Source organism: Brachyistius frenatus, unplaced genomic scaffold (assembly GCF_029030835.1).
Source record: "Brachyistius frenatus isolate BFR_SWC_R1_liver_20210118 unplaced genomic scaffold, ASM2903083v1 Contig_11, whole genome shotgun sequence".
Taxonomy (NCBI): domain Eukaryota; kingdom Metazoa; phylum Chordata; class Actinopteri; family Embiotocidae; genus Brachyistius; species Brachyistius frenatus.
The window spans coordinates 1880001-1898704 of NW_027210610.1; the positions used below are offsets into that span (position 1 = coordinate 1880001).

Genomic DNA, 18704 nt, shown 5'->3' on the forward strand with positions numbered 1-18704 from the left:
GGATTTGTTAGTGGAGAGCTGAAAGTAGCTGTCAAACACATTTTGGGAAAGGAATAGCCCATTGCTTCATTTCACTTATTGGGAATGGGGGTAGGGGAGTATAGTGTTCAGCTGAGAGGAAGAAGAAGAGGAAGAGGAGGAGGAGATCAGGAAGGGTAGTTCTTCAGGGTAGGCTGAAGCTGTGGTGGTCAGGCTCAATTTTATAACCATAAATGATGTTATAGTCAAGGCTGATGCTTTCATGGTGATACACTCTGAGCAACATTGTCAAAATAAGTCCTGGAAAGACATCAACTATTATCTGAAGCAGCAGATCAGTGTTAATAAAGAATTAAATGAGTAGTATTTTAGCTGTTTTGTGTCTGTTCAGGCATCGTGGGCACCACTTTTTGTGCTAATGGCCCAGTTCCTCTTTTGTATATTCAAAAGAGAAAATGTTAAACACATGACTTCCACTGTTCAAACAAACTGTGTTAGCTGACTATAAGATGACTCATGGTTGCTTCATATCAGACACTCAGAAAACAGAAAATCAAGCATTCACGGCTGCAACCATCTATTTTTCCCTCGTTCATCCACCGAGTTTTCCAGTCATAAAACATCCGAAAATTGCAAATATCCCTGCAACAGTGTGCACGAACTTGAGGTGATGTCTTAGAATTCCCTTTATTGTACAAGCTAAAAGCCACAGACTTTCTGTTTTAATGATTTTTAGGGGCAGTGATTCTAATGGTCAATATTTTGGTAAAAACATTCAATTTATACATTCAGCTCACAGACCTACACGAAGGCAAGCCGGGGATTAAAAGCTGCAGTTGTAAAATGGGCGCACACACCAGCAGAATGCAAATGAACACTTAAAGAAAAAGACTTAAAAAAAAAAAAAAAAAAAATTCTAAATTTTATATTTTCCTCTTTCTCAAACTCTCTTTCACACTCACAGACAGCTCCCTCTGAACACAAGGCACAAAAAAACAACGACGGGATTCTCTGTTGTTCATGAAGTGCTCGAGTGACGCCAGCTCAATTAGAGGCCTAAATGCCAAGAATCAGACTACGAAGAGATGAAGAGAGTTTCAAAGATGGAACAATGAGGGCACTGGGCAGTGGCGAGGAGGAGGAGAGCACTACGGGCCACAATGAGGAAATTAGGGCAAATGGACAATACGTAGATCTCCAAAAGGAAATGGCAAATGACAAGAAAAAAAAAAACACGTCGAAGCAACAAAAAAAAAAAGGGAATGAGGCGCAAAAACAAGGAAAGAAGATTGAGGCTGTGAATGTGGTGGAAGAAGAGCCGAAGACTCGGCAGAAAGAGATTAAAGCCGGCCACAGACACAAGCAAGACTATCATCACCTACACATATACACACATACACAACACATATACGCACATACACAACACACACACACACACACACACACACACACACACACACACAATCCTCACTGGTATGTATTTCCATCATCAAATGTGATCAGAGCTACTGTCCGCAAGCCAACATTCCCTCAACCGTGATAACCCCTGTTGGAAGGCACGCACGCACGCACACGCGCACACACACACACACACACACACACACACACACACACACACACACACACACACACACGCTTCTCTACGAGCGAATACTGAACTCAGAGAAGGATCCAACATGTCTAATAAATTTAAAAGGTCAAATAAATTAAACAAACATCAAAGTGAAGAAGTCTTGTGAAGACTGCTGCAGCGGCTCCACGAAGACCGTTATAATTCCGTATTATTTTTTTTATTTAAAGGATTATTTTAGGGTTTTTTTTTCCACAACTCGGATGTTATATAGCTCTGGTACTTATTTCTGCTGCTAATAATTACATAGTAATCACCAAGTTAATTGCCGAAAGCGGCCACATCACAAAAAGGACGTTTCAGTTATTTTATGCAGATGATACAGTTCTGTGTTGCTGTTCTAATATTGCACACATCAGCCACAGAAATCCTACAACAAGCCTTCAACAAACTGAAATATGATTTTTTTTTTTTAATTTATTGACACTTTAACTGGGTACAATATTGAGAGGGTCTCGGAGTATCTTGACGATAATGATGATAAAACTATTCGTCAGACAAGTCTGAAATCGCTCCTGCTTTCACAGCAGCAACATTTTTTGGATCACAAAGAATTTCAATATTGACAAAAACAGATTCACACAATTAACGGAACTCAATGATCAAGTCCGTTCACTTTACATTTGATCTGGTTCAAAAGGCAATATTCAATTTTACGATTGGTATTTGGCTGGATCGGAAGCGTCGTTTTTCAGCAGATTTTGACAAAAAAAAAAAAAAAACGATCTTTGTACAGAATAAAGAAAACTTTCCAACATTCAGTAGAAAACAGATAATTGAGGCTTTTGTCTTGTCTGTTTTGGATTATGATGATGTTATCTATGGACACGCCTCTGCTTTACTCTTGAACACTTCGACTAATTTCAACACTCTCACGCCATAAGCTCCATTGCCGGCGACAGCTATTCCACTCATCGTGGCATCTTGTCCCAAAAGGTTCGGTGTTCATCTCAAACAGTACGACGAGACGAACAATTATTTCTATTTATTCATAAAATCCTCACTGGCAACTTCCCATTTATATCAATTCCTTATTTAATTGGTCCAACACTCATTTACATAGTAATTGGTTGATGCTCGAATTCCTGCGTGCTAATCCCGGGAGCTTCTACGCTGCTCGCAAAGGACTCTGGCCTTAAATGGAACCGATGTTAAATGTGTTGTTTTGGAGCACGTTTTGGTTTTCTATGGTGTATTTATTCTGTTCTGAACTTTAATCTCGATATCACTGGAAAGGAGAGCATGCTCTCTGACTCCTTGAGCTCGAAACAAAGTTTGAACGAAAGTCAGACGAGACGAGGAACACAGGCTTTCAGGTGATTTGCAGTTGCAGTTTTTTGCCATGTTCCTCGAACCCGTCTGACTTTGTTGCAGGAATGTCGCGGTGTTCCTACGTTTCCTCATCAACGTTTGAGTATGATGAGCTTAAATGAGCTTATGCGGCTACGCTAACACATTCAAGATGACCATGGTAATGGTAATTGTCTTTGTTCGATGTCACAGTGACATGCCGTAACAAAGCACTGTGAATGCCATTCCATTGGTCTTTCATCCGAGGAGGTTGGAGTGTGGGTGGGCCCGTGCTGCAACTCAACCTCTTCCCCTGCAGATATCACCACCGTTCTCTTGTGTGTTTACAGACACATTTTTGAGGTTGCAATAAAACTCCCATCAACGCAGACATCTCCTCCACGGTCAGCCACTCGCTCAACTATTTGGACTTCAAAGTCGGTATGCGTGGAAGTCCGTGCGCCCCACTGTTGCGGGCATGTCCCACGCTCCAACCGACTCGGCGGGCGACACCAGCGTCAAAACTTAAAACACATGCTGTGACCAAAATAATTCCCTCTAATTGAGCACCAACAAAACAACACTGTGCCTCAGATCTCGCGCTGACACAGAAACCCTAACGTCAATATTTCTCCAGCAAACTAAACGGGGGTGAGCTCCCCCCCCTCCCCCCTCCCCCACCGCTCCTCCCCCTCCCCTCCTCCTCGCAACCCTCCTTAACAAAACAACTCTTCGCTCACAGTGGTGCCAACCCTAATCACTTCCCTCAGCACCAGGTGGTTCTCATTGACTGAGGCCCAGCTCCTCCGCTCGGCAGGACGCTTCGCCAGAGGAAATTGGCTCGTCTACGCGTATTTATTGCTCGTGAGCTCTATCGAACTGCTGGGCCCTCCGACGCTGCCGCTGGACTTCGTTCAGACTCTTTTGAGCGGCCCGGTTGGGTCGTCGTGCGGAAACAGCTGCTAGCAGCGCGCCGTGCACCATCCAGAGAAACACTTAGAAACACCCTTTTCCTATTACTCCCCACCATTAACCGCCATTGTGTGGAATTAGTGGCAGTCTATGGAATAAGTGGATTCTAATTCATGCTCTCCTTTCATGGGCTGCGGCTGCTGCAGTGGCTTTCCTCTGTTAATGAAGAGGATGAAAGAGAAGTGTTACTCAAACTGAGCATCTCATCTGTGCTAACAAGCAGCAGAAAAGAGGCCTTGGAGTGGCTCCCTCGTGATGCTTATACGTATGTAGGCACATGTGTACGGAAGGGGAAGTGACTTTGTGTGCATCTGTTGTGCTATCCTAATAAATACATAAATATATAAATAAAGGAATACATGAAATAGTGTGTGTGCCTGGGCCTTGTTCTCTAATTGCTTGGCCTGGGCCTGTAGGGATGAATACCCCACTATAGACCAATCCCTCTCCGCTAGCAGCCTTTTATCCCTCCCAGGCTCCCTTGTCTTGGACCACAGTGCTAACCAGCAGGGTCTGATTAGATTTAAATGTCAAGAGAGATAGGACAATACAGTTATCTTCCAAATTATGGCCCATTAGAGGGTCTAAGCAGTGTGCCTCCCTCCTCTACTAACTAATCACCAAGCAGATTCATCATCTCACAGACCGGGGCATCATTTGGGGGGGGAGGGGGGCGCTGTGGTTTTCCCTGCTTCTCCCTTTCGAGCGTGTGCGCGCATCGCACCGTGTGCAAGGGCATCCAGGAGTGTCTGTAATGCGCGATCAGTGTGTGTGCATGCTGCATGTGTGTCGCTCCAGAGGGAGCTGGTTCAACGCCCCAGGCCAGTGCCCCATTAAAGAGAAAGAAAGAGAGAGGTTGTGCATATGTGTGTGTGTGTGTGTGTGTGTGTGTGTGTGTGTGTGTGTGTGTGTGTGTGTGTGTGTGTGTGTGTGTGTGTGTGTGTGTGTGTGTGTGTGTGTGTGTGTGTGTGTGTGTGTGTGTGAGGAGAGGCGATCCTCATTTAGACAGCAGGAGTGGCAGACTGGGTTCCACCTGCAGCCGGCAGCCAGTCGGACGGACAGACAGACAGACAGACAGACACAGGGACGAGGGACTGCGATGCCTCCCATCTGCCTCCTCCTAATTCACCTGCTGTCCTCGGGGTGTCATAGGAAGCCACACACACACACGCACGCACGCACGCACGCACAAAAAGTCCGTCTATTCCGGTCTGTTATTTTACATGTATATTTTTGCCCTCTTTCTCTCCTGCCTCCCTTCACATATTTATTCCTTATTTCTTCACGTTATCCTTCCTTCCTCACCTCCCCCTCGTTCCTCCATAAGAAACCCATCAACGACCTACCATGCATTACAATTTTCACCATCACAGAGGTAGTGACGATGAGGATGGTGGCGGTGGTGGGGAGTCCTACGAAGGAATGAAGGGAGGGGAAATATAGGGCTCATGTCTCAAGGTGGTTTCCTCCATATCCTCGCCTCTCATCTCTTCCCCCCCATTTCCATTTCTTGCCCTGCCCTCCTTTCAGTATTCATCTTCTATTCTTCTTCTCCACGTCGTACCCTCTCCTTCTCCTCTTTCCCCCTTCATCCTTTCTGTTCTTTAATATCTCCTTCCTCTCCACCTCTCTCTTCTCCTCTTCTTATCTGTCTACTCGATCCCCCGCTCGTCTATCACAGAGCACTCATATTGGGCTCCGACTGCAAACCTCCACTGGCAATTTAAGCCCAGGAACCTGGACGATGAGCCACCCCCACCCCCACCCCCTCCGACGTACGGCGACGTATTATGGATCGCGCTATAAATAGCTGCTGTGCGTCCTGTAAAAGCTTTTCATTACATAGAGACATTGTTCGATCAATATGAGCCCCACTCTAAATCTAATTACAAAAACAACCAAGGCTGGAAAATATATATATATGTATTTTGAAGATGATCAGGGAAACACAGGCAGCCACTGAGGCTTCAATAGGACTCTCACCACAATAAAATTGCCCATCGTAAGTAGAAGGCTAACTGGGATGTGGGGAGCTTGAGATGGAACAAATGGAGTACCCAGAGAGGAGGAGTGGTTGAGGAGGAGTTTTAAAATATTCTAGATAATGTGCATCCACAAAAGTAGGGGCAAAACGTCCTGCTCTAGTTGCCTTGACTTCACGCTCAGTATGCACACATTATGTCGCCGCTGAGGCCCAGCTGAAGCTCGGTGGGTGCCGCTGGTCAGAGCCAGGCACACAGCAGACCTTCACATGAGGTGCAGCTGTAGGTGGAGGGGAGAGGAAAAATTCGAGAGAAAGGGGGGGAGTGAAAAGGAAAGAGAGGGAGAATAGGAGGAGCCCAGGGAGTCATTTCTCTCTCTGTCAGCCCCCTGCCTCCCCCATCCTCCCTCCCTCCACCATCAACCCCCCTGAGATGTGGATGCTTCGCGGGGACAATTACCGACTGACACTTCATCATGGGCCGCGTGACAGCCGCTGACGGCCCTCGTCCAAACAAATGATGCTGAGGTCGAGGTTGCGGGCCTGCCTCCGAGTCTGCCTGCCTGTAGCCCCGCTGCATGGCCCTGCACTGCATTAGCAAGCCACACACGCGCGCACGCACACACACCCGCACGCACACACACACACACACACACACACACACACACACAGGGGCAAAAAAGCTACATTAAAAGAGACTCCTCTAAACCGACCACCTCCTTCCGTTAAGAAAAACACATTTATCAGCAGTGGGGGGATGATTGGTGAGGAGGAGGGGGGCTCCGATAGAAGGATGGAGGGTGGGTGGGGGCGCTACAGTCCTGTCAAACCCCATCCCCTTCAGGTAAAGAGAGAGCTCTTCATCTTTGCGAGGCAACTAGGACTCTCTCTCACACACACACACACACACACACACACACACACACACACACAAAATTGCTCCTTGATCCCGCCACACATACAACTAATCAGATAATGGGTTTAAACAGCAAGTTAAAAAAGCCAACAAGGTAAAAAGGTGAGTAATCAACACAGTGACACCGGCATGCATCAATTAACTGTGTTAACCCCCCCCCCCCCCTCCCTCTCCTCCTCACAACCCCTCACACCCCACACAAGCACAATGATCAACTCACTCCTTTGCCTTGGGTTGAGTGCAGCTAAGTTTAGATTCATAAAGTAGGTCAATTGCTAATAGTAAAAAAAAAAAAAAGAAAAGGAAGGGGGCCAGAGTATAGTTTTTAAGTAGAAACCATAAAAAAAATTTAAAAAAAAGAAAGAAAAAAAAGATAAAGGCGTGTGGAGGACCTGCTGGTGGCAGTCCCTTCGCTGCGAGTCTGAACCTGCAGATTAATAAATGCTGCGTGTGATCTCGGTCCAGGGAGGCAGATGAACAACAATCGAGACAGATATCAAACGCTTGACTAACACTGAAACAACACTTTGTAAAAAAAAAAAAAAAAAAAAAAAAAGAAGGAAAAAAAACAGCTCGCCGCTGTCTGAAAAGCACTCACCAGAGCGCATGTAGGACGGAGAGGCAGAGAGGGAAACTGAGACAGAAACAGCATAAACAATGAAACATTTATCAAAGCCAGGAGGGCTTTATCCTCCGCGCGACGCGGGCAGGCTGCTGACGCAGGTGGCATTGCTGTCGTGGAACGCCGAGGTGCAACGGCTACAGCGGGCGAAGAGCCGCTCCGCCTCGGGTCTGCGGAAACTCAAAAACAACCTGTTCTCTACTGGTGCTACACTTCGTGGTATTCCTGTGCTATCTGGAAGTCCACATTTTTTCATTGTTGTGCCATTTTTTTTTCCATTTATTATCACGCTCTTTTCATTCATACTCGTGATGTTTTCCCTTCCCCTCTTGATAAATGAGTTTGGCCACTCTTACGTCTTCGAACCTCTGAACGAGCCAGTGTCTGAGGCGGCTACGAGGAGAGATGAGAGGGGAGGGGATGAGCGGTGGGGGCTAAAATTGAAAGGCAGAGGAAGAAGAAGGAAGAAAAAATAAAAAAAATACAGAGTGAGAGCCATATGTCACGTCGGAAAGGCCCTTGAGAACGCTTTCAATCTTTCCGTCAATATGCGGCGTGCAGGCCTGTACATGCCATCATTAAAAAGGGGATGCTTCGCTGTTTATTTATCATAAGGACACATGGCTGACAGCTTCCTGTAAACAAGTCGTATGTTTATGCATGTGCATGCGCGCGTGCGTGCGTACAATCACTGAGGCTTTCATAGCACGCAGTCCCACATGCAGGGTCTCTCCTTTATCAGTGAAAATGGATGGCTGTTGCTCAGTAATGTGGGGAACAAGTGATGGAGTCGGCCAGTGTGCTTTCTGATAATGGCTCTTCTAGGGCTCATCACTGGAGACGGGAGGAAAAATGCTTTTTCCACATTGACTGCTGCTTAGAGTACTCTCGTAAGGTTGAGTGGGAACAAATGAGGAGGCATTCTGTTCTCCAAGATGTTTTCCATTCCTAATCACCTCCAAGATGAATGAGTGGATCACTCTTGCGATGTGACCTTGTAATGGAAGTGTCAATAGATCGATCAGCTATTGAGGAATGACATGATTGGTTTTTTCCCTCCTTAATACATCAAGTGCTTCTCTCAGTTTTGGCACTCTGACAAATTAAACAAGTGTTGAATAACAAAATCGTCTAGTCAGGCTGTCAAGTCAGCAGAAAGTTGAAACTTGTTGGGGAAGATGTATTCCTGAAAGATCCTCTGTTAAAGTCTTTACACATCGAAGGTGTTTTCTTTCCTTTGTGCATTTAATTTGCTCGTCAATATAGTTTTTTATTTACCGTTTTATTAACTGACTACTGTTACACAGAACACAAATATTTAGTGGCAAAAAAAAAAAAAACTTTGTTTTTCAGATCGATTCGAACTTTTTTCTGGCCTTTCATGAATAAAAGGCATCTACCGTTACATTGCGCGGACAAAGAACAAATATCTGTTGATTGTTTGTCTCTGAACACCTCTCTGTTACATGAGAGGACAAAAACTGCCAAGACAACAATTTCAAAGACAACATATGGAGCAGCATCGCCGAACAACGATGCCATCAGGATAGTGAGAAGCTCATGGAGTTCACGGTTAGATGTTGGAGAGTTGGTAGAAAGCAGGCAGCAGTGCCGTAGCGGGCTCTGAGGAATCAGCTGCTGTGAATCTATTTCAACATTTGTTTAGACAAATGTTGCAATTGTCGCAAATCTGCATCGCTGTTGGTTTGAATCATTTTCATGCAAGTAATTCCCATTTTCATCTTGTGTGTTCTTCGCAGTGTGTAAAGTGTGCAAAGTGTGTCTTCAAATACGTCCACACATCAGGAAATCATTAAAACAAAGCCCACTCCCATATATCGTGGGGAGAACTTAGTGCAGATCAGGCCGGTCAAGTGAGAGCAGGTGAGTGCGTTTGCATGCATATGTGTATCTAGGCTGACTGACCCACAGAGAAAGACAAATGGCTGTAGCAGGGGGCCGTGCTTGACATTTAGGATTCATGCGGTAATGGACGTTGACCTGCTGAGGTCAGGCCTGCCAGCAAGGCAGCAGAGAGGCCCATTCCTGCACAAGGCCCCATCCCTGTAACCAGACACTGGCAAAACAGTGGTGGACACACACACACACACACACACACACACACACACACACACACACACACACACACACACACACACACACACACACACACACACACACACACACACACACACACACACACACACATATAATCACTCACTCACTCAGTAGAGAGGAGGACATCCCAGAGGTTGGACCACATAGGTGGGGTGTCATGATAGAGAAGAGACAGATGGGTTTGGTATGTGGTTTGAAGTGTCAGGAGCAGCATGTGCTGGCAAAACGATATAAAGGTTATGTGTGTGCATATATTCCTGACATTTGTGTTGCGCTTTTATGTCTGTGCAGATGCACGTTCGCTTCTACAAGCATAGCAACAGCAGCCTTTCTGTAAGAGCGAGGCAGAGCAGTGGTAGCTGCTGTTGTTAAGAGAGTGCCCTGTGTTCACCCACAACTCGGCAACAAGAGGCTACTTTATATACTGTTTGTGACAGCTTTGTGGTAATAATGGAGCCCGGGCCCCCGCTAGTACAAGTGGCATGCTCAGTCAAGTGAGACTTTGCCTAAGAGAACACACATACACACACTCTCCAGGCAGCCTCCTTCACGCCTAATGAGACCACTGGGAGAGTGGAGAGCAGGAGGCAGGGAGAAGGAGATGAGTAGAGAGAGGAGAGAAAGGATGGGGTGGTGGGAAAAAAAAAAAAAAAAAAAAAGGACGAGCGAGGGAAAAGGAGCGGAACAACGATAGCGAGAGGGGAGGAAAGAAAAAGACAAATACGCAGAGAGGGTAGGAGAGGCAAAGAGACCAACTGCTCCGACTTTCTGAGGTTTGGAATTGGAGAAAGGAGATGGAGGATGATGACCTGGATTGCTGCCAAAGAAGCGAGAGGAAGATGGAGAAGGTGTCAGGAAAGGAGGAAGGAGTGTGTGTGAGAGACAGAGGAAAAGAAGAGACAGAGAGAGAGAGAGAGAGAGAGAGGGAATTGAGGTGCACCTTTAGGCTTCACAGCGGGTGGTTATGCAATGTACACAACACAGGAGTGCAGAGAGGGGGGGAGATCAAAGGGATGGGGTGCATACATAAATAAATCTGACACCGTACTGCAACAGGAGATGTCGAGCAGAGAGGAGGGGAGAAATAAGAGCAAATGAAAAAAAAAAAAAAAATATCACAAAAATATCAAGAGAACAGACACTCCCTGGGGATGGAGGGAGAGAGAAAGAGTACATGGCGTACCTTAGTACACATTGTCTCAGCGCAGTAGCAGCACAGGTTAATGACAGAGAAAAAAAAGGGACAAAAAAAAATGAAAAAGACGTACACGTGCCCAAACCCTCTGCCTCTGGCTCTGTGGCATCATCTGCTCATCCAGGCAGGTGCACATTGCAGAGTGGAGGTTGGGGTGTAAGCGAGTAAATAACTTGCAGTCCAAAATGGGGAAAGGCCTAAATGTCCGGTGACAAGAAACACGGACAGACAGGGCCAGCTGAGTCTTCGGTTTGGCTTCCAGAGAGACTGGTGGATGAATTATTAAGGCACGCTCAGTCTAATAAAGACAAGATGAGCCACTTGGCTTCATGCTCATCAGAGCAGATGAGCATGCTGGCCGACACTGCTCGGGCCCCACCGCAGGTTACGGTGTCAACAAGTGACCTGTCACCTACACCGCTGCCATGAGGACTGCTCGGTTTTCTGCACACAAAAAAAACAAAACCTGGCTGTGTGTTTATTTTTAGATTCACTGCACACGTCTCTGCCCTCCGCACTCAATGACAACGTCAATTCTGCACTTAAATGACTGGTGGAGTCGTGATCACAAAAAGACCTTCAAGAGTGGAAAAAAACATTCTGTCTCAGCTGGTTTCTACTTATAATGGAGTGACACTGTCTGTCATTTTGCCCTTTTCTTGAATTCAAAATGGCACCAGGAAGGAAACTTATAGTACTATGGTTAAGTACATATTTCATACACAAAGTTAGAGAGAGAAAGTTCAAGAATGCACTTCCACTCCTGGACTGCTAGAGACCTGCAGGAAATGCGGTCTCACGGAAAAGGAACACGCCCACCTCATCTTTTTCATCAGCCCTTCATCAGTACCACAAGCAGCAGGTGAATGTTGCAACATACACGCTGCTCTGACATTCAGCTGAGTCGCAGGTTGAGCTGCGACCCAATAAGCCCGACGTGCACCCTCTCACGGTTCTACGGAACAATCCTGCTTGATCAGCCTACCACTACTCCCGGCAGCCCACATGCCACCCGCTAATCCCTCCAAGACCCAGACAAAAGCTTCGGGATCCTTCTGTGCGCGAGCTGGGAAAGACAGGAAGCTGGCGGGCACATATTGTCAGGGTAAGAGGCGGTGGATGGCTGCAACAGACTTACAATGTCACAAATAGAGTGTGGCTCCACGGGTCACACCAACATTGCACTCTGAGGGAGTTGCGCAGAACAGCCAACCAACAGTGTAAAAGTTGAAATAAACCAGAATTAAAGCAAAGAGTAAAGCAAAATTATTGGGGACATTTCGTCTTTCATAACGTCTCCTCCCACAGTTTATTTGAGGTCACATGTTGTCTATTGGATTATACTGTGTACAAAGGTCTGAACTGAAAGGCAGTAAAATGGTTCAGTGAGTCAGTGCCATACAGTATAACTGAACACGTAACTGTTATTACCCAATATACTGACTTGGTAATAATTCCAGAGAAGACGTGTTTACCTGAGGCAGCAAGCGCACCCAATTAGACCATATCAGTGCCACACAAACACACACAAACAGTGTGTAGTGATAAAGTATGACACCAATGTCGAGCCCCGCCATTATAAAGACAACTAACAGTAAAAATATCAATGCAGTCACGGGAATAATATGCTTAGTTATCATTCAATAAGGCAGTTCTCCTCCATAAGACTGTCGTTGCCGAGGAGCCACGCAAGCAAGCAACAATACTCGGGTGCTGAAATGTCTCCTCGCTACATAAAAATCTGTAAATATGCGCAATTTCAAACCGTGAGAGGTGAAACTGAGCCCGAGCACAAGGATAACTGTAATGAACACACAGAGGCCAGCACGGTGTAACTAAATCTTAGTTATTCACAGGCAACACCCTCAACTGTATTATACACAACTCCCTCATCGTCGCTCCTTTTCCTTTAGCTGCACAGCTTTCAGTGCAGGAAGGATGAAAATAAAACACTGACGACTACTCTTATTCACTTTATCCGTCTTTCCCACTCTCTCTCAGAGGTTTCCAGGGGCTGTCCACAGCACACGTGTTTTGGTTTACCTAGAGTGGAGCCCTATCTGAGGCCGGGCTGTGGGCTTTGTCTGTGGCACCATTAATCAACTGTCCTTTAACAAAAACAGAAAACCAGATGAGAGACAAAGGGAAGAGACGTGGGGGGTTGGCTCTTATTTAGGTAGAAAAAAAAAAAAAAAAAACAGAGAGAGAGGGTCGAAAAGAAGGAAGAGATGAGAGAGAAACAGAAGAGGGTGGGTATGGGGGGGGGGGGGTGCTTGACCCAGATCCAGTCTTCAATAAATCAAGCCGCAACAATAACAAGCAAAGTTTTCATGTGGCTTGACTGATTAATCAGGTTTTTTTTTTCTGTAACATGGGAACCGGGGAGTCTTTTTTTTGTGCTTTTTCTGTCTTGCTCTCTCTCGAGACTGCAGAGTTTCTGAGTGAGTCTTTCTATGTTGGGTGTTTATGTCTTCATGCTGCAAGGTTTTAGACATGGAGGCCCGAATCGTTCATGGTTTAATGAGAGCGAGGCCTACGCTTCATGGTGCAGTGGGGCAATTTCACCGAAGGTCTCCGGCGACATTGCTGGAGTGCGGGGCAGGTTGACGGAAAGGTATGGACACACACATGCCTACACACACAGACAGACATATGCTTGTCAAGGGCTTCTTATCTAAAATAATAATAATAATAAACAAGCGCTGTTTTACACACACGATCCACAAAGCGTGCCATGGCGACAGGATGTGTAGCAGCCCTCTGAGACTCTTTGCGAGACGCCGATCGATGGGCATTGAGTGTGGACAAGGAGGCCTCAGGATCGATAGGGGGCCATTACAGAGATGTGCCTACTGGGACATGAGGAGAGAGAGGGGGGTGGGGGTGAGGCTACATCTGGGGCCCTCCATGCTGTCTTCTTCACTTCTTCAGTGGGAGGTTTTACTCCACATGAGTACTGGGACACACATAGACAAAGCACAAATGTGGACATGCATTAGGATGAGCCTTGCCGAGTTAAATGGAGAGAGCATGCACACACACACACACACACACACACACACACACACACACACACACACACACACACACACACACACACACACACACACACACACACACACACACACACACCAGCTAATGGCATCCCAGGAGACCTCCACCACACCAAGAGAGCTCATCTTTGTCTCGTTCTCTCAGTCTGCCTGTCCTCTGTCCTCGTCTGCAATCTTCCTGTCGGGGAGGATTCTTTCAGTCGCTCTAGCTCACTTCTGGTGCCGTCTTCTTCCCTTTCTTTACTCCCTGTCCTTTCTTCAACGGTCTCTCTCCCTGTGCACTGCAGTGTCACCAGAGCAGCTTGGACTGTGCTCTGTCACTGGAACAGCTTGATCCTAAGACTTTCTGTCACCTCCTCCTCGTCCTCCACTCCTCCCCTCCGCCACTCTGCTGTTCACAGAGAGCACTGACTGTTCTATTCTCCCTCCTGCATAAACACACATACCGTGCACACATACACACAGTTGAGAAAGCGACAGCATTGTTACTTTCCAGAAAATGTCTGGCAGTGACATAATCCCTTCACACTTCCTGTTTTAGATGTCCTTGAGGCATCTGCAATGATTTTGCATAAAGGTTTACTCGTGGTCCAGTGCAACTGCACAGCTGAAAGGACTCGTGGGAAGGGACTCAGTTCACGTGAAATGTAACTGAAGCTTTAGCCAACCATCTTCTGTATTTTTCAGGTTTACGTTAGCTCGGTTATACAAATGTGTTTAGTTCACCTTGGAAAAAAAAAATCCTTTAAGGACCTGTATTCTCCCAAAATGCTCCAGCTATTAGAAAGCGAAGATTATTATCAAAAACCAAGTCCCCAACACACAGACAGATACAATACTTTGTAACTACACCACATTAATACAGGTGTTAATCACATGAAAGTACACAGAGATGGGCCAGTCAAGCATGCGAATGAAACCATTGAGGCATTTAATCCTCCCGGCGAGAACTAAAGGAGGAAAGCGTCTCCTCCTTCTTTTTCTTCGGCCCGTCTCCTCCAGCACCGCCCTAAAAGGACGGTTGAAAATAGTGCATTTGGATGATGTTATGGAGACGCACGACTATTAAAAGTCAAGCAAATGCCTTTACCAGCGCTTATGAAATTGCACTGAGGTGCCATGTCGGCTCCTGCAAGCGCTGTCCAAAAAACCCTTCTGTGGCTGATCAAAAAGAATGTGCACGAACACACACACACACACACACACACACACACACACACACACACACACACACACACACACACACACACACACACACACACACACACACAGTTTCTGGCCTCAGCCAGCAGTCCCCGTTGGTTTGGAAGGCCACAGCGGGCCATAACAACTACAGGCTGGCCGGCCTGTAAGTAGTGGGCCCTCTGTTTCAGCAATCTGGGTTCTCTTTGCCTTTGGACAGGCACCAGGTCAGGCTGCACAATACACCACTGTGTTTGCAGAGGGAGACAGAAAAAAGGGGGGAAGAGATACAGAAAGAGAAAACGGCAGCCGTGCGAGTCTCTGTGTGCACACAAACGTATAAATAAGATGTGTGCACAGGAATGTATGCTCTGCTTTACATGTTGTGCATGTGTATTATGACTGCTGGGCCCCACCATGCCCACTGGATTGCAGCAACTGTACTCCCTCCGGCCTCCCCCGACCTCCATCATTACATCATCATTGCAATAGCTTTTTGCTACCTCAGCACAAACAACCATTTTGGGACCGCTGGCAGCAGTTTCCCTCCCCCAGGCCATCGTTTGGACGCTGTTGTTGGATCTCTCAGCGAGGTCAGTGCACCAGGAGTAACACACATCACTGTCAGTCCAAAACAATACAGTGGAAAAGCAAATGTGTTGGCCTATGCAACTGTGACGACTACAAGGGAAAACAGGCTGCAGATGCGGAGCGGGCCTGTGCCCCTTTAAGGAGGGCGAGCGGCACCTGTCCCTTTAAGATCTATTTCTCACAGCTTGTGGGTTCTGAGCTGAGCCGGCTAGCATTAGCCAGGCTGCGCTTCGCTGTGCATGTATGGTAACAGGGGGGGGGGGGAACCGCACCGCCCAGCCTGCCAGCCCACCACAGGGAATTTGTTTATGTTTCCTTGCTGCCAAGTTCCTGTCAGGAGGCGCCCCAAAGAGGAACTGCAGACTACTCGGTACTGTTAGCTACGCCCTCTTGCCTAGAATGACTGGGATTTTCTCCATACACTATCGGGTGGTGCTTTGTAGCAACACACTCAATTCCAGGGAGGTCTCTTCATCAATTTCAGCACTCACTCACACACACACACACACACACACACACACACACACACACACACACACACACACACACACACACACACACACACACACACACACACACACACACACACACACACACACACACTCCATACTTGAAAACACTCCCTCTGTTGTTCCAGAGCACCAAAAAAAAACTTCACAAAGCAAGTTGTAACAAAAAGCTTAATTTATGACCCCCAAACAGATTATCACCAATGTTCTCAAAACACAGTACATAAAATATTACAAAGGCATAGTTTCATTACAGCAACACTTTATGATTGGCACTTTGTTATGATGTGGATTATGGGTATCGTAAAAACAGAGCACCACCACATAAAAACACAGTAAACAGGACTGGTAAACTCGTGGGCATTAATTCAAGCTGTTTTGGGAAAACAGCTAAATCTAAATTACTCCGCTGCTAATGAGCTAATGAGCTAAAGAGCAAAGTGTCCTGACCTCCAATAAGACACAAACATTCTCCCGAACCAGGACAAAAATATGACGCAATGCCGGCAGTGAATGAATAATTGGATGAATATATATCCTTCAATTTGTCATTTATGTGAAATATCTGCATAAGAGCAGCCTTTTTGTCAGGCATGGTCAGCAAATATGTGAATGTCTATGCTGAGGTCTGTGGACGCCAGCAGGTTTGTTTCTGTCCACTCACAGTTAATGTCTGGGACATTTGTCTTTATATCATGCGTGTGCAATGTCCACTAAAAGTGTGTGTGGCAGAAGATTGGGAGATGTGTGAGTGAGTGGAGGAAGGAAGGGTCATACAAGGCCACACAAAGGGGCGTGGGACCCAGGATGGTGAGACAGAGGAAGAGATAGAGACAAAAAAAAAAAAAAAGGGGGGGGGGCGGGGGGGAGGACAAAAGATGGAAGCACGGATGGAAAGCTGTTGGCTGGGGTATAAGAGGACTGGTTGGAAGCAAAAACAGGAAGTAATTTAAGTGAGCTTGGATGGCCCGACAGCAGCCACTCACTGTCACGTGCTGGCACGTTTCACCGCTGTTTGACTGTGCTGCCCAGATATTCCCCCTGTACGTACACAGTAAGGTGAACCAGTGGCTGCACGGGGGAAAGGCACTGACTGGCTGCATTTGTTGGAATTAGATTAATGTTGTCTGGTCAAACTGCCCGGTTTTCGTCACCGCGGGTGAAGTACACACTCGCATCAGAAAACGTGAACCGATTGAGCCCGCGGCACACTTCTGCTATTCTGCTGATTGTGAGGAAGTCGGTGCCACACATTGCCTTGCTATTCAAATGCCTTACCAAAAAAAAATCAGCTGCACTAAATGCCAACTGAGCTTAAAATAGTTTACTCAAGCGTTAAACTCTCCGGCTTTGCGGGATTTGTGTAAATCTGACGAATCAAATTTGTTTATCAGAATGTGAAAAAGCTGAAGAGTCTCTACAATCACAGCAAGCACTACAGTTGGACAATAAAAGAGGAACACAATTTGAGTTTCTAAGAAAAGGGCACAGCCACATTTGTAGGCAGTTTTTCTCACACACGGGGGAATCTAAACAACAACAACAACAGAAAAGGTTACCAAAGCTGTTTATAGCAGGGTGGCAAGATGAAAAAAAAAATGTGTCAGGAGTTGATTATTCAACCCTGTCCAGCTTTGACAGGGAATAAGAAACGCCACTAAACAGGAACAACTGCACATAAACAGCACATCTCAGCTTCCTTTACGTTTCCATGTGTGGAGAGGAGCAACACTGAAAAGAAAACACAGGAGTCCCATTCTAGACAGAGGGAGAGGCAGCGGGCTCGGCAGCCACCACCGACCTACCGCACAGAGTGTGAATCATTAAAGGCATGTGTTCCACATCAACTGCCGGGGCTGCTTCCCAACCCACTTATGAGACTGGATCCAAATTATCGTGGGGAGCGGGAAGGGGTTCAAATACGTGGAGATGAAAACCCAGAACCTGCTAACTCGGAGACAGAGAGTGAGAAAGTGAGGGAGATAAACTGGAAAGTGACTGCATGTGACTGCATGTGCCAGCTCACAAAATAAAACAGCAATGAATTAATGAGGCAGCTAATGGAATAATTACACGATTTCCAAAAAGTGTGACGTTTCATCGTGAGCAAATGAAGTGAACAAGATGAAAAGAATGAACAACTTAAATGGAAAGCCAAACTGAATTGAAAACTGACCTACTTTAAACTCCTACATGTTTTTCTGGCAGCCTTTCCAAGTTTCTAACTGTACAAAAGCTAAGGCAATGCAGCGGGATAACTTTTTCCAAGAGAACAAATCAAAGGGTGGGAGAAGACAAAAGAAGAAGAGAGAGGAACTCGGAGTTGTATGCGTACAGGGCCAAAGTGCCAGCTTTAGTCTTGTCCATCAGGCCAGCCATACGCCAAACTGGGTGCCAAGAGGGGAGTATCTGCCAGACCACTTGTCATCCCCACTTACGACACACGGACGTCTTCTGCGGGTGTGAATATGTGTTTGTGCGCAAAACGCACTCCCTCTCTGGTGTGGGCATCCAATGAAGGGAATGATTTGTGGAGGGAGTGTACATTCTTCTGGGTATTGGCTGGCGTATCGGTACACGTAACATTCTGTTTGGTTTATGCTCGGAGGCTCGGATACTCGGGGCAGGTGTCCGTCTGGGGGGGGCGGGGAGGGGATCACCTTTCC

At 46.5% G+C, this 18704-nt stretch overlaps 1 protein-coding gene across 2 annotated transcripts in view; it reads right to left on the reverse strand.

Annotated features, from left to right (window-relative positions):
* raraa (retinoic acid receptor, alpha a) overlaps positions 1 to 18704 on the reverse strand; it is a 143411-nt gene that overhangs the window by 106487 nt on the left and 18220 nt on the right. The window lies entirely within an intron of this gene.